Raw genomic sequence first — 14,635 nt, forward strand, 5'->3', positions numbered from 1 at the left:
AAATAATTTACTTATTCAGTTGAAAAGATACAGATAAGGTTTCCCCTGTCGAGTTGTATCTGACCATAGGGGGATGTGTTCAACTCAGTTTTTTAGCTGAGGCAAACAGGGTTGTCAGAAGACACTTCCATGGTTGTGTGGCCAGCAGGACTACAATATACGCTAAGGCACATTGAATGCTGTTACCTTCCTAGCAAAGTCTTATTTGTCTGCTTGCATTCACATGCTTTCAAACTGCTGCCCTGTTTCCCTGAAAATAAGACCTCCCTGGATAATAAGCCCAATTGTGCTTTTGAGTGCATGTGCTCAAATAAGCCCTCCCCCCAAAATAAGCCCTCTCTGAAAATATTGCAACACAGCAGCAGCCATGAGGTGACCACGCTCATCGCCTCCTGCACCTCAAAAATAATAAGGCCTCCCTGAAAATAAGGCCAAGCGCTTATTTTGGGGGTGAAAAAAGAAGACCGTGTCTTATTTTCAGGGAAATACCTTAATGAGCAGGAACTGGAGAAAGTAACGGGAGCTCACTCAGTTGCGCGGTGCTTGGGTCTCGAACCCAAGTTCATTTTTTAGCTGATAAGTTCAGTGTCTTTAACTGCTGAGTTATCGCGTCCCCACTGTTGTTCATTTGTAAAATTCTTAAGAACACATCCAATGCTTGGACTTAAATTTTTTTATAACTCTTCCTTGGCCTCTGTTAAGGAAGTAATTTCAGGTTTTTTTAATTCACGGGTGAGGACCATAACATTCTGGCTTTTTGCTTGTTTTATACAAAGTGCTCACCTCTATAAAGCTTGTCTATTTGCCAGTTTATACTCACATTGTAGAAACTTTCAGTATGAGTTGGTTCCAAGAGATGTACTCAGGTTGGTGCAAAAAACACCTAATTCTGATCCTTTTCTAATCCTGTGTTTATCATGCCATCCACCATCAATTCTCTTGGTTCTTCATGCAGGCATATCTAACATTAAATGGATATTCATGTGCTAGTTCAGTAAATACTGTTTTTGATGCCTCCATTGAATTTTATAAATATTCCAGTCCCTTAAGTATTGTGGAAAAACTGGAGAAATGCACAATTTCTAAGTAAAAATACTAGATAGGAAATGTTAGTTATTACCTTGGAATTCTTACTGTTCAAAACCCTCTACTAATAGCACAGGATGAATAAAACTGCTCTTTGGTTTTAATGTTTCGTCAGGTGTTTTCCTGACCACTATTGGAAATAAAACCAAAGGCCATGATTCAAGGGTATAACTCTTCATAAGCTAGTTTTACTGTATGTGGAAGAGCAAACTGCTTAGCAAAATTGCAGGCATCTGTGCTGCCTGCTTTTGAATCGCCTTCCCAGTGTCAATACCACAGAGTTTCCAAAAAGCTTCAATCTTCACACAGGGGCGAGAAGAGGCAGGTAGTTTTGAAACTCTGCAAGCCACAAGCAAACAGTACAGCAGCCAAATAGGGAGGCATTTTCCCGTAAGAAGTGGACAGTTCAAAAGAAAGGAAAAGGATTAGCAGCCCAGCAAGACGAAGCACAACGTAAAAAGTGCAAGAGCTCAGGCATGGGTGTTTTCATTGGGTGCTACTTTAGCATAAACATTGGGACTCATGGGAAAGAAAAGGAGAGTTTGAGACTGCAAAAAAAGTGACTTTTTAAAGAATGCAGTGCAATTCCCACTGCTTAAGGATGGGGTAATGCAACACTTTGGAACCGAAGATGGTCCGCCAATTTTCTGCCAAGAGCAGCTCACAGGTGGTTTAAAACTCTGAGTATTACACTGGTCTGCTTTCCACATGAGTTGTCAAGGCTAAAAAAGATGACCTGACTTTTCATGCAGATGTTTTCAGAATAGTGAAGGTGAACCTATGACATGTCTCAAAGGTGAGATACATCACAAGATTTTGAGTGACATATCAATGTTCACCAACACCCCACAACAACTACTCTTGAAAGCACACCCTGTTCTCTCATGATTTTCAGAGGGTGTGGAGGCCAATTAGACTGTGCTCTCACACAGAAGTTGACTGAGAGGGTTAACTTATTTCATGAGCTGCAACTCAACTCAGATGAAGAGAAATCTGGAAAGAAGCATTTCAAATCACTCAAAGTTCTCTTTAACTATAAATGTGGCTGGGAAATTCTTATGAACATTTTTTAAAAGTAACACTAAGCATCACACTGGGCAAAAGAAAGAAATCAGAAGTATACATATTTTAATCTTTAATGCTAGTTGGGGGCGTTTTGGAGGAGGGTAGGGTTAAATAATTACAAGAGAATATTTTCAACCTCATTAATAGTCATTTAAAATGAAGCTTCTTGGAATATTTTAAATGGTTTTCCCCAGAGTTTCCCCCATTTGAGCTGGATTGCTGCCAATAGCCTCACTTCCTTTGGATGCTATAAAACTACTCTTCCTGTCCGTCACTTCCCTGCAATCTCTCACATCTGTTGAAATGTACTATTCTATGATTGAAGGGCCGGGCTACAATTTTTGGCTTTATTTCCCCCAAGGGAGGATTTAAGAATGAGAGTAATTTTTCTTCTCAAATGCCTTCTGCCCTCATACCACATAAACACAAAGATTGCAATTGGGCAGAAAACATCACCCCTATCCAAATGTCTTTGGAGATTCTCAATCATCCAGGCTTTTTTGGATGAGAGGCGAAACATTTTCAAAGAAAACTAAGAAGTCCAGTTGTTTTTTTGCAAAAAGCCCCTTTAGGACATCAGCCCTGTCCATTTCTCTGATACTACAACAGTCTCTTGTCATTGCGGTCATCTGAAAAACCAGGAGGCCAATCGTAACAGTGAAGGTCTTTCTAGCTTCAGAAGACCATGGATGATGTATGTCCGCAAGGTCTTGATTTTTCAATCCACAATGTGGATTGAAAGCTGCCTTGTCAACCTTTCTTTTGAGGGAATAAAGCTCATTGCTGTAATAGGCCTGGCCGGAGATGTATTATCTCTTCCCAGAGTAAAGGTGATGGCTTGTCAAAGGCTCTCATTGCTAGGGCTGACTGACCCAATGCTTCTGCATCGTTGTAACTACAGCATTTTTTTTAAAGTGGCCATTTCATATCAGAATCTACTTAAACTAAACTGATTAAATCAATCTTGTTGGCAGATTCTTTGGTCCATCTCTAAGAAATGCTGGGGAAAGCTACCTGCAATTTAAATGAGATGGCCTCAGCAAGTAACAACATCTGACTGCCCTCACTAGATTAGAAGACTCTCAGGGAATCATCACAATTATGGTGAAATCCTCCCATGAACCACTATGGCCATTAGGTGGCACTGTAAAATCACAAAATGTACATGGCAGGCTTGAAATACTTTTTCCTTTGACTATATCCTGCCTCCTATGCTTTTCTATCAACTGTAGGCTGCTTGTCTAAGCTGCTTTTTATCATTATTTAAAGGTTACTGATTGGATTCATTTTAGTCGCTCTAAGGTAAAAGTTCCCCTCGTACCGACTCTAGGGGGTGGTGCTCATCTCTATTTCAAAGCCAAAGAGCCAGCACTGTCCAAAGACGTCTCTGTGTCATGTGGCTGGCATGAATAAAGGTGCACAGTCATTTTTAGTCATTTATTTGACATTTATAGGCCGCCCTTTTCCCTGAGGGGACTCAGGGCGGCTTACAATTAATAGGAAGGGAGTGCAAGACAAAACACAAGAAAAAAATGTGAATAAAAAAATAAACCAGTAAAACGCAACATTCATTCAGCATTCGGGTGGGGCGAGGTTAGGGTCTTATCCCCAGGCCTGACGGGATAGCCAGATCTTGAGGGCTGTGCGGAAGGTCTGAACGGTGGTGAGGGTGCGAATCTCCATGGGGAGATTGTTCCAAGCGTCGGAGCTGCAACTGAGAAGGCTCTCCTCCGTGTAGTCGCCAGTCGGCACTGACTGGCGGATGGAATTCGGAGGCCTACTCTGTGCGATCTGATGGGACGAAGGGAAGTAATTGGCAGAAGGCGGTCTCTCAAATAGTCAGATCCACTACCATGGAGGGCTTTATGAATGGTGAGTAGCACCATGAAGCGCACCCGGAGATTAACAGGTAGCCAGCGCAGCTCACGGAGGATCGGTGTTATGTGGGCGAACCGTGGTGCGCCCACGATCACTCGCGCAGCCGCATTCTGGACTAGCTGAAGTCGCCGGATGCTCTTCAAGGGCAGCCCCATGTAGCGCACATTCCAGTATTCCAGCCTGGAGATCACAAGGGCTCGAGTGACTGTTGTGAGGGCCTCCCGATTCAGGTAGGGCCGCAACTGGCGTACCAGGCGAACCTGGGCAAATGCTCCCCTGGTCACAGCTGACAAATGATGGTCAAAAGTCAGCTGTGGGTCCAGGAGGACTCCCAAGTTGCGGACCCTGTCTGAGGGGTATAAATTTTGACCCCCCAGCCTGAGTGATGGAACGTTGGCCAAATTGTTGGGAGGGAAACACAACAGCCACTCGGTCTTGTCTGGGTTGAGTACCAGTTTGTTAGCTCTCATCCAGTCCTTAACGGCCTCAATACCCCGGTTCATCACATCCACCGCTTCATTGAGTTGGCACGGGGTGGACAGATACAACTGTGTATTGTCCGCGTATTGATGGTATTTTATCCCGTGCCTCCGAATGATCTCACCCAGCGGTTTCATGTATATGTTGAATAGTAGGGGGGATAAGACCGAACCCTGTGGCACCCCATAAGTTAGGGGCCTCGGGGACGATCTCTGCCCCCCCACCAACACCGACTGCGACCTGTCTGAGAGGTAGGAGGAGAACCACTGCAAAACAGTGCCTCCCACTCCCACCTCCCGCAGTCGTCGCAGAAGGATACCATGGTCGATGGTATCGAAAGCCGCTGAGAGGTCAAGGAGAACTAGGATGGATGCATGGCCTCCATCTCTGGCTCTCCAGAGATCATCGGTCAATGCGACCAAAGCGGTTTCTGTGCTGTAACCGGGCCTGAAGCTGAACTGGAAGGGGTCAAGATAGCTAGCTTCCTCCAAGGTACACTGAAGCTGGAAGGCCACCACCTTCTCAACAACCTTCCCAACAAAGGGAAGGTTGGAGACTGGACGGTAGTTATTAAGAACGGCTGGATCCCAGGATGGTTTCTTCAGGAGGGGTCTCACCACCGCCGCTTTAAGTGCGGCGGGGAAGTGCCCCTCCCAAAGGGAGGCGGTAACGACCGCCTGGATCCAGCCTCGTGTCACCTCACTGCTGTTGGCAACCAGCCAGGAGGGACACGGGTCCAGTATACAGGTGGAGGCGCTCACAGCTTGCATAGCCTTGTCCACATCCCCGGAGGCAACATCCTGAAACTCAACCCAGAGATGGTCTGCCAAGTTATCCCCCTGTGTCTCGGCTGGATCTGCGGCAGTGGAGTCCAAGTCCGACCGAAACCGAGCAACTTTGTCCGCCAAGAACTGGACATACTTCTCAGCCTTACCCTGTAAGGGGTCCCCTGCCTCCCTCCTATTTAGGAGGGAGCGGGTTATCCTAAACAGGGCGGCTGGGCGGGACTCGGCGGACGCAACCAAGGTGGCAATTTGTGTTCTTTTAGTTGTCCTTAGTGCCCGGATGTATTCCTTGGTGCATGCTATCAGAAGTGCTCGGTTCGATTCGGACCTATCGGACCTCCACAAGTGCTCTAGGCGTCTCCTCTGGTGCTTCATCTCCCGGAGCTCCTCGGTGAACCAAGGAGGCCTCCGGGATCCGCCGACCCGGAGGGGCCGTAGTGGCGCAATCCGGTCAAGAGACTCTGATGCTGCCGAGTGCCAGGCAGCAACAAGAGTCTCCGCCGAACTGTGGGCGAGAGTATCAGGAATAACCCCAAGCTCCGTCTGGAACCTTAAGGGGTCCATAAGTCGCCTGGGGCGGAACCACCTGGTCGGTTCCTCCTCACTACGGTGGGGGTTTGGCCTCCGGAAGTCTAGCCTCAGTAGGCAGTGGTCTGACCACGACGGGTATGATCTCATTACCTCTCAGACCAAGATCACAAATCCACTGCTCCGAGAGGAATACGAGGTTGAGTGTGACCCGCTGAGTGGGTTGGGCCTCGGATTACCTGGGTCAAGCCCATGGCTGTCATGGAAGCCATGAACTCTTGCGCTCCATCAGAGTGTTCACCGAGCGAAGGCAAATTGAAGTCCCCCAGAACCATGAGCCTAGGGAACTCAATTGCTAGCTCGGCTACCGACTCGAGGAGCGAGGGGAGGGCTGCTGCAACGCAGTTGGGAGGCAGGTACGTTAGCAGCAGACCCACTTGACCCTTGAGGTCCAGCCTCACCAGTAGAGACTCACACCCGACAAGCTCCGGAGCAGGAATCCTACGAGGTGCTAAAGACTCCCGGACAACAATAGCCACACCGCCACCCCTTCCCTGGGCTCTCGGCTGATGAAGCACCTGAAATCCGTCTGGGCACATCTCTACGAGGGGGACTCCTCCCTCCGTGCCCAGCCATGTCTCAGTAATACATGCCAGGTCTGCCCTCTCGTCTAAAATTAAGTCCCGGACGAGGGGAGCCTTGTGAACAACAGACCTGGCATTTAGCGACAGCAGCCTGAGACCAGGGTCCTGATTACTCGTGCCATCTGACCTTGGAGTGGGACTCATAGGGCCGGAAGGAGGGATCTCTGTGATGTAGCGAGCCCTCCTTCCCCGGTAATGGCCAGCCCTAAAGTCCCCGCCATATCTGCCTCTCCCTGTTATGACCGCAATGCTCCGACCCTCTCCTGTGGATGTAGTCCCCCCAACCACCTCGATGACCCCCGCATACCCCGGCAGGTCCTCCGAATCAGTCATACCCAGGCCCTCACTCAAACAGTCCTCACAGAATAGTTAAAAACACAGATTACAGCAATAATAATAATAAAAGTGAGGTCATTCACACCATCCCAGACAATCCCATGCACTCACATACCAGATTAAAAATTAAAGATTAAAAAAATTGCACAGAACGCTGTTACCTTCCCACCAAAGATGGTTTCTATTTTTCTACTTGCATTTTTACATGCTTTCGAACTGCTAGGTTGGTAGAAGCTGGGACAAGTAATGGGAGCTCACTCCGTTATGCAGTCCTAGGGATTCGACCCGCTGAACTGCCGACCTTTCTGATCTACAAGCTCAGCATCTTAGTCACTGAGCCACTGCATCCCTCTTTAGTCGCTTTGCAGTAGAGAACAAACAAGCCAATGAAGACTATTTTAACGTATGCTGATTAGCGTATGTTACGCTAAGCCTGCAACACAAGAAGATAAGTATTCCGGTGACTTTGAGTTTGAGTTGGCTGTGGAAGGAATGACTTTGTGCTCCTTTTGGGTATGGCTTTGGCCGTGAGCTGCACTGGCTACCTGTTGGTCTCCGGGTGCACTTCAAGGTCCTACTCACCACCTATAAAGCGCTCCATGGTAGTGGATCTGGCTATTTGAGAGACCGCCTTCTGCCAATTACCTCCCTGCGTCCCATCAGATCGCATAGAGTTGGCCTCCTCCGTATTCCATCCGCCAGTCAGTGCCGACTGGCGACTACTCGGAGGAGAGCCTTCTCTGTTGCGGCTCCGACACTATGGAACAATCTCCCCGTGGAGATTCGTACCCTCACCACCGTCCAGGCCTTCCGCACAGCCCTCAAGAACTGGCTAACCCGTCAGGCCTGGGGATAATCTTATTTCGCCCCGCCCGAATGCTGAGTGAATGTTGAGTTTTATTGTCTAATTTACTTTGTGCACATTTCTTTTTTTTGTATTGTCCTACACTCCCCTTCCTTTTTTGATTGTAAGCCGCCCTGAGTCCCCTCAGGGAAAAGGGCGGCCTATAAATAAATAAACAAATAAACAAACAAACAAACAAATAACTCACGCAGGAGTTACCTCTGGTTGCCTAAGAGTGGAGTTGGAGAGGCGGCCACGGAGTTGGTCAACATGCCTTCTCCAATTCTGACTGTCCTCGAGCTCTATGAGACAAGAGGGAGGCCCGGTGATGCATATCACTGTGGCAGGAATCCACAGAGTTCCCCCAGTGTAGTTGTGGGCGTAAACTGAATCCCCTATGCTAAAATTTCGAATTTTGCTTGTTGAGTCTGGGGGCAATGTAGCAGAATAGTTTGGGTGTAGCCAGTCTAAGTGGGACCTTAGCTGGCGACCCATGAGAAGCTCGGAGGGGCTCATAGTACCGCTTGGCGTGATGTGTTGAATTAGAAGATAATGATCAACCCGTGTTTGCCAATCTCCCGGGCCCATCCTGGATAGGGCCTCTTTTGCAGATCTCATCATTCACTCTGCCTGACCATTGGAGGCCGGATGGAATGGCGCGACCAGGGCATGTCTGATTCCCTGTGCTGCTAAGTAGGTCTCAAATTGCATGGCCGTGAATTGGGGCCCATTGTCAGAGACCAGGACATCAGGCAGACCGTGTGTGGAGAAAAGTCTCTGTAGTACCATGATGACCGCTTCTGCCATGTTAGAGGTCATGAGGACTACCTCTAGCCATTTCAAGTAGGTGTCCACAACTACTAAGAATGTTTGGCCATGATCTGGGCTGCAAAATCTATGTGTACCCTAGACCATGGTGCTTGAGGTCACTCCCACTCTTTAGTGGGCGCCTCTGGGGGAGCTGGTCTGGACTCCTGGCATGGTGTGCAGGTAGCCACCAATTCTTTGATCTCCCTATCCATGTTAGGCCACCACACATAACTCCTAGCCAAAGACTTCATCCTGACAATTCCAGGATGCCCTATGTGTAAAGCCTCTAATACTGCAACACGCAGTTTGGATGGAACAACGACCAGGTCCCCCCACAGCAAACAGCCATTAATAAAGACAATTCATCTCTTTTACAATAATACATTTTGAAATCAAACCCAACAGGCCCCTTGGGCCACCCCCTCCACACCCAGTTCAAAACTTGTTTGATCGTGGAGTCTCTTGCAGAATGGCGGGCAACATCACTAGATAAGACAGGACCAGTCTCTAAGCAGTCAATGAGAGGGACTGGCATCTTGGGAGTAGGGTCAGCAAGTAGTTCTAGCAGTGGGCAACGACTCAAAGTGTCGACATGCCCCAAGGTTGAGCCATAGCAAATGCGGCTGCTTCAACTCTGCCCCAGGACCACTTTGTGTTGTTTGCCAGGAGACAATGTAAGGGCTCAGCAATGGTGGCTTTTTGTTTAAGAAAGACACTGTAGAAATTAAGGAGCCCGAGGAACGCCTGCAGCTCCGTCTGATTGTGAGCTGTAGGGGCGTCCTGGATAATTTTAATTTTTTAAAAGGTCAGGTGAATCCCAGAGCCATCGATGAGGTACTCTAGGAATGCAACCCTTGGCACATTAATTTGGCATTTTTCTTTTTTGAGACGGAGGCCTTTGTCTCTAATTCTGGTCAAAGCAGTTCTTAAAAGTTTGAAAAGTTGCACCTCATTTGCAGCTGATACCAAGATGTTGTCAAAATAGGGGACGATACCTGGAATCCCCTGCACAAGCCATTCCATGATGCTTTGGAATAGTCCAGGGGCGATACTAACGCCAAATTGCAGGCGGTTACATTTGAATGCACCCCTGTGCGTCACAAAGGTTTGGGCCTCCACCGTAGCGCCATCTACAGGCAATAGTTGGTATGCCTGCGCCATGTCTAATTTAGCAAATACTTTGCCGGGGCCTAAGGAATGTAATAAATGCTGTACAATGGGTACAGGGTGCTTTATTGTAACACTTTATTGATTGTGCACTTGTAGTCCACACAGATGCAGATAGACCCGTCAGATTTGATAGGTGTCACTATAGGGGTCTCCCAGCATGCATGATCTACCGGCTCTAGGATTCCCTGACCTATGAGCTTGTCAATTTCCAAATCAATTTTAGGGCGGAGAGCAAAAGGTACTCTCCTGGGTTTTAGCCTGATGGGGACTATGTTGGGATCCAAATTAAAAGAGATTGGAGTCCCCACATACTTACCTAGACAGGTGCCGAAGACATCCTCAAACTTCTTAATGAATTCTTCAGCGCTCTCATCTTTCAAGGCGTTGATACCAGTCCCTTCTAGGCTCAGGGCTTCAAACCAGTCAAGCCTCAGGAAGCTCTGCATGTCATCGCTGACCACTGTCACTGGAAGCTGGCCGCTGAAGTTTTTGAATTGCACCTGGAAGGTGCCCTGGCCCACAATGGGGACTCGATTCCCCTGGTAATTGCAAAGGCAGATGTCAGATGCTGCTTCTTCAGGCTAGGGATAGCCTGCTTGAGTGTAGACCACGGCATGATGGTCAGTGATGATCCTGTATCGATCTCCATCTTGCATGGAGAGCCCTCGATGAGGACTGTGACTTTCAGCTTTTTTGGCCGCCTTGTGCGGACTTGGCGGATTGAGGTGTGGTAGGTGACTCTGTTGTCGCCCTGTGAGCGCTGTGGTGGCAGCTGCCATGCCCCTTGATTGGGCCTCTGCTGGCAGTTAGGTCGGCTTCTGGGCTTCCAGGTCATTGTGGGGTGCTCTCTTCTGCAAACCTTGGCGATGTGCCCCTTTTGCTCGCAATGCTGGCAGATGGCGTCATGGAAATGGCAAGGCGATTTGGCATTGTCTCCGCATCTTGCGTAAGGTGGGAAACATGGTTTGAATTTGTGCACCCACTTGTTGCTGCTACTGCGCATGCAGCAACTGTCATCTTCACTTTCTGAGCCCTCGGCCTCTGTAGCCTCGCGATGTACATGTGCACTCTTTTGCATGTCTTGTGGAGTGCTTTGGTGCTGCAGGGTTTCTGTAGACTTAATGGCAGATTCAGATGCCCAGGCTTCGTCCAAGGCAATTTGTAGAGTGAGATTAGATTTGGCAAGTAATCTCCTCTGTAAATTAATGTCCCACACACCACATACGATGCAGTCTAGTATGAGTTCATCTAGGTTTCTGAACTCGCAGTACCCTGCGGCCTTTCTTAGCGCCGCAACGTACTCGTTGATCAATTCGCCTTCCTTCTGATTGCGAATATTAAATTCATGCCGGCGGATGTGCTTAGACGGCTTGGGAGCGTAATGTGTCCTGTTAGAGCGCTGACCAAGTGACTGGTTGGAGTGGCGTTGGCTCAAATAGATCTTTGGCTGTTTCGAACACTTCCCGTCCACAGTAACCCAGGAACATGTTCTTATTTCGGCCTTCAGAAAGGCCCATGAGGTTATTGGCTTCAAGGAAGCAGTCGAACCTCAGCATATACGATTCCCAGTGCTCGGTGACTGGGTTGTATGGAGTCAGTGGGGCGTGCATGGCCATTTTATGTTCTGAGGGAGTTTTGAGTTTGCCACTCAAAAATGGCTGCTCGAAGCCATGCTGAGCTCCGGGCTGAATGTACTTGCTGGATTGCTACGCTCTTTTTGGTTCGCCTAGTTGCCTTCCAATCCCATCCTCGTCGCCAGTGTTAGATCGGGTAAAGGAAAGGCACACTCAGGCTAAAGGCAACAACAGCTCTTTACTGTAACAGAACAACTATGTACAATCCAGTGAAGGTTCAGTCTGACAGCAGCCCTTTTATAGGGACTTATCAGACCCTTCAACCAATGAGATTGAAACTCTGTTCCCGCCGGAACAGAGGACCTTGGTGGAAATCAATATGACAGTTGTTACCCTGTTTCCCCGAAAGTAAGACCTCCCTGGATAATAAGCCCAATTGGGCTTTTGAGCGCATGAACTAAAATAAGCTCTCCCCTGAAAATAAGCCCTCCCTGAAAATATTGCAACACAGCAGCAGCCATGAGGTGACCACGCTTGCCGCCTCCTGCACCTCAAACATAATAAGACCTCCACGAAAATAAGGCCAAGCGTTTATTTTGGGTGTCAAAATAAAATAAGATCCTGTCTTATTTTGGGGGGAACACAGTAATATCTAACATTTATGACGGTTGCAGCCTCTGTGGTCATGAGGTTGCCTTTTGACCTTCTGACAGGCAGTCAATGGAGAAGCCAGATTCACTTAACCACTGTGTTACTAACAATAACTGCAGTGATCCACTTAACAAGTATGGCAAGAAAAGTGGTAAAACGGGGCAAAATTCACCGAATTGTCTCACTTACCAATAGAAATGTGGGGCTCAATTTTGGTCATAAATCGAGGATCACACGTACTTCGCCTTCTGAGGTCCTTTCATATGCCTAGGAGCTGGCTTCTCTACCGATGGAACTTTCTTTCCCTGTACAGTTCACTTGTGCTGCTGATGGAAAACGCTTCCCACAATAGAACCACATTGCTGGGTTTCAGAGATATGGGAGACTTGCAGTAATTTTGTCCTGGGATGGGAAGAAGGGCAAACCACAAACCTGGAAGGTGATAAGCTCACAAAGATTGACTTAATTGAGTATTAAGTCAATGTCAATTCTTAGCAGCTATGAAAAACCAAGTTCAAATTATCTTGCTTCAGACACATTTTGCAAAAACCTATCTCTCTGGAGATGTCATTAATGCTAGGAAAGGTGGAAAGAATGAGAAGAGGACAAGCAGCAGTAAGGTGGATGGTCTCAGTTGTAGAAGAGATGTGCACCATTGGAAGATCTAAAGAAGCAGGTTGAGGACAGATCCACCTGGAGGAAAATCTAGGTGGTCTCTAAGAGCTTGGTAAACTCATGGCTATATGCCACCATAAAATGGGAGATATTGTGAGAGACACAAAATGGTGTGTTTAGTTCAGAAGATAAAAAGTAACAAGAACATGCTTATTGTATGGTATTAAATAAATTAGCGGCTTAATGACGTTTTTTAGCCTGTGCAAGCAACGAGAGTTTCATACGAGGATCAATATTTTGAACTGAATAAGGACTTAATTGAATTGCTGAAATACTGTCTATTTTACTAACTACTGTACATTAATATGAAGACCAAGCATTTTTTCTACAGATTTTGAAAATGTGTACATAATATCATGTGACATGTTAAAGAGGCTGCATTATGCATCTTACCTGTGAATACTGTTAATCTAAATTGCTTAGGAACCAGCTATTTTTAAGAGGATGTCTGTGGATGTATTTATAGAAATGTTCATTGTTGCAAGGAACTTGCAGTTCTATAGGAAATGCAACTTCCTTCTGATGTAATTTCTTATGAAATGTACTCAAGTCTTTTGGCTGACACCCTTTTATCATGTATTTATGTTTTGCTTTGTTGCTTTGCCTTCAGTTTGGGGTTGTATTTGTAGATCCTTAGTCTGTTGAAAGTTAGATATTAGGAGGTGTATATATATATATATATATATATATGTGTGTGTGTGTGTGTGTGTGTATTTGTGTGTTATTGCAATTGTGCTGATAAATAAATAAAGAGAGATATTTGGGTATACCAGGGGTTGTGACACAATACATACATGTGTGTGTGTGTGTGTGTGTGTATGTATGTATGTATGTATGTATGTATGTATGTATATGTATAATTTATTTACAAACATACAAAATACACAAGACAAAACTTAGACGTACACTACATTTACACAATATAGTACAATATAGTACTATTCTTTCTAATAGCAATTTCAAATCAATACAATTCTCTTTACGTTATTTCCCCTTCTAATATATTTCATTTTGGTTTCACCATGTTTAACCCTCTTATTTTACTCATCTATCTGCTACATTGGGTGATTACCTCTAATAAATTTAAACTCTCTTGAGTGCATATATACATGTTAATTCTTCTTAACTTGTATTTTTGAGTTTTATTGACTTCTTTCATTGATCCTTGTTTCTTTCTTCCATCCACCTATACCCGGGATAGCAAACCTATGGCACGCATGCCACAGGCGTTGCCCTGTCAGCTGGCCAGCGCAGTCAGCTGACTGCGCTGGCCAGCTGAGTTCAGCTTTTTTTAAAGCCATTTTTCGCCCTCCCCAGGCTCTAAAGGCTTTATAGGAGCCTGGGGAGGGCAAAAAGAGCCTCTCCCCCTGGAGGCCCTCCGGAGGCTTCAGGAGCTTCCCTGAAGCCTCTGGAGCACCCAAAAACGGTCCTATGGGCAAACCAGAAGGACTTCCAGTTTGCTCATAGGATCAGTTTAAGTCCTCTGGAGGCTTCAGGGACCTGAGGACTAAAAAGGACCCTACAAGGAAACTGGAAGTCACTTCCAGTTTGCTCGTAGGGTCGGTTTAGGCCCTCCAGAGGCTTCAGGGACATTCAGGAGACTTCCCTGAAGCCTCCGGAGGACTAAAAAGGACCCTATGAGCAAACAGGAAGTCACTGAAGGGAAATCATGCATGGGCATGCCGCACCCATAAAGTCACTTCCGGTTTGCTCGTAGGGCCAGTTTAAGCCCTCCAGAGGCTTCAGGGAAGCCTCTGGAGGGCTTAAGCCTCCAGAGGGCCTCCGGGAGACAGAGGAGACTGTATTTGCCCTCCCCAGGCTCCTATAAAGCCTCTGGAGCCTGGGGAGCGCGAAAAAAGCATGCAAAAAATGAGGGGGGGGGAGTGCCTCTCATGTGTGCATGCACACTGGGGGGCTTGCGCGTTGCATTATGGATGCTGCACGCCCACGCACAACCCTTCTGTGCTCCCCTCCTTATGGCACGCGAGCTGACCTATACCATTTTCCCCATATTTGGTAATATTCTGTTTCTTCTTTTAGATGCTAGGAGGTTTTATCTCATACTTATGGTGAATGCTTATTGTGAAGCTTAGCGGCAGAGAGATATCA

This window comes from Thamnophis sirtalis, unplaced genomic scaffold, assembly GCF_051295495.1.
Source record: "Thamnophis sirtalis isolate CommonGarterSnake01/CBP01778 unplaced genomic scaffold, rThaSir2_p1.2 scaffold_4, whole genome shotgun sequence".
NCBI classification, from domain to species: domain Eukaryota; kingdom Metazoa; phylum Chordata; class Lepidosauria; order Squamata; family Natricidae; genus Thamnophis; species Thamnophis sirtalis.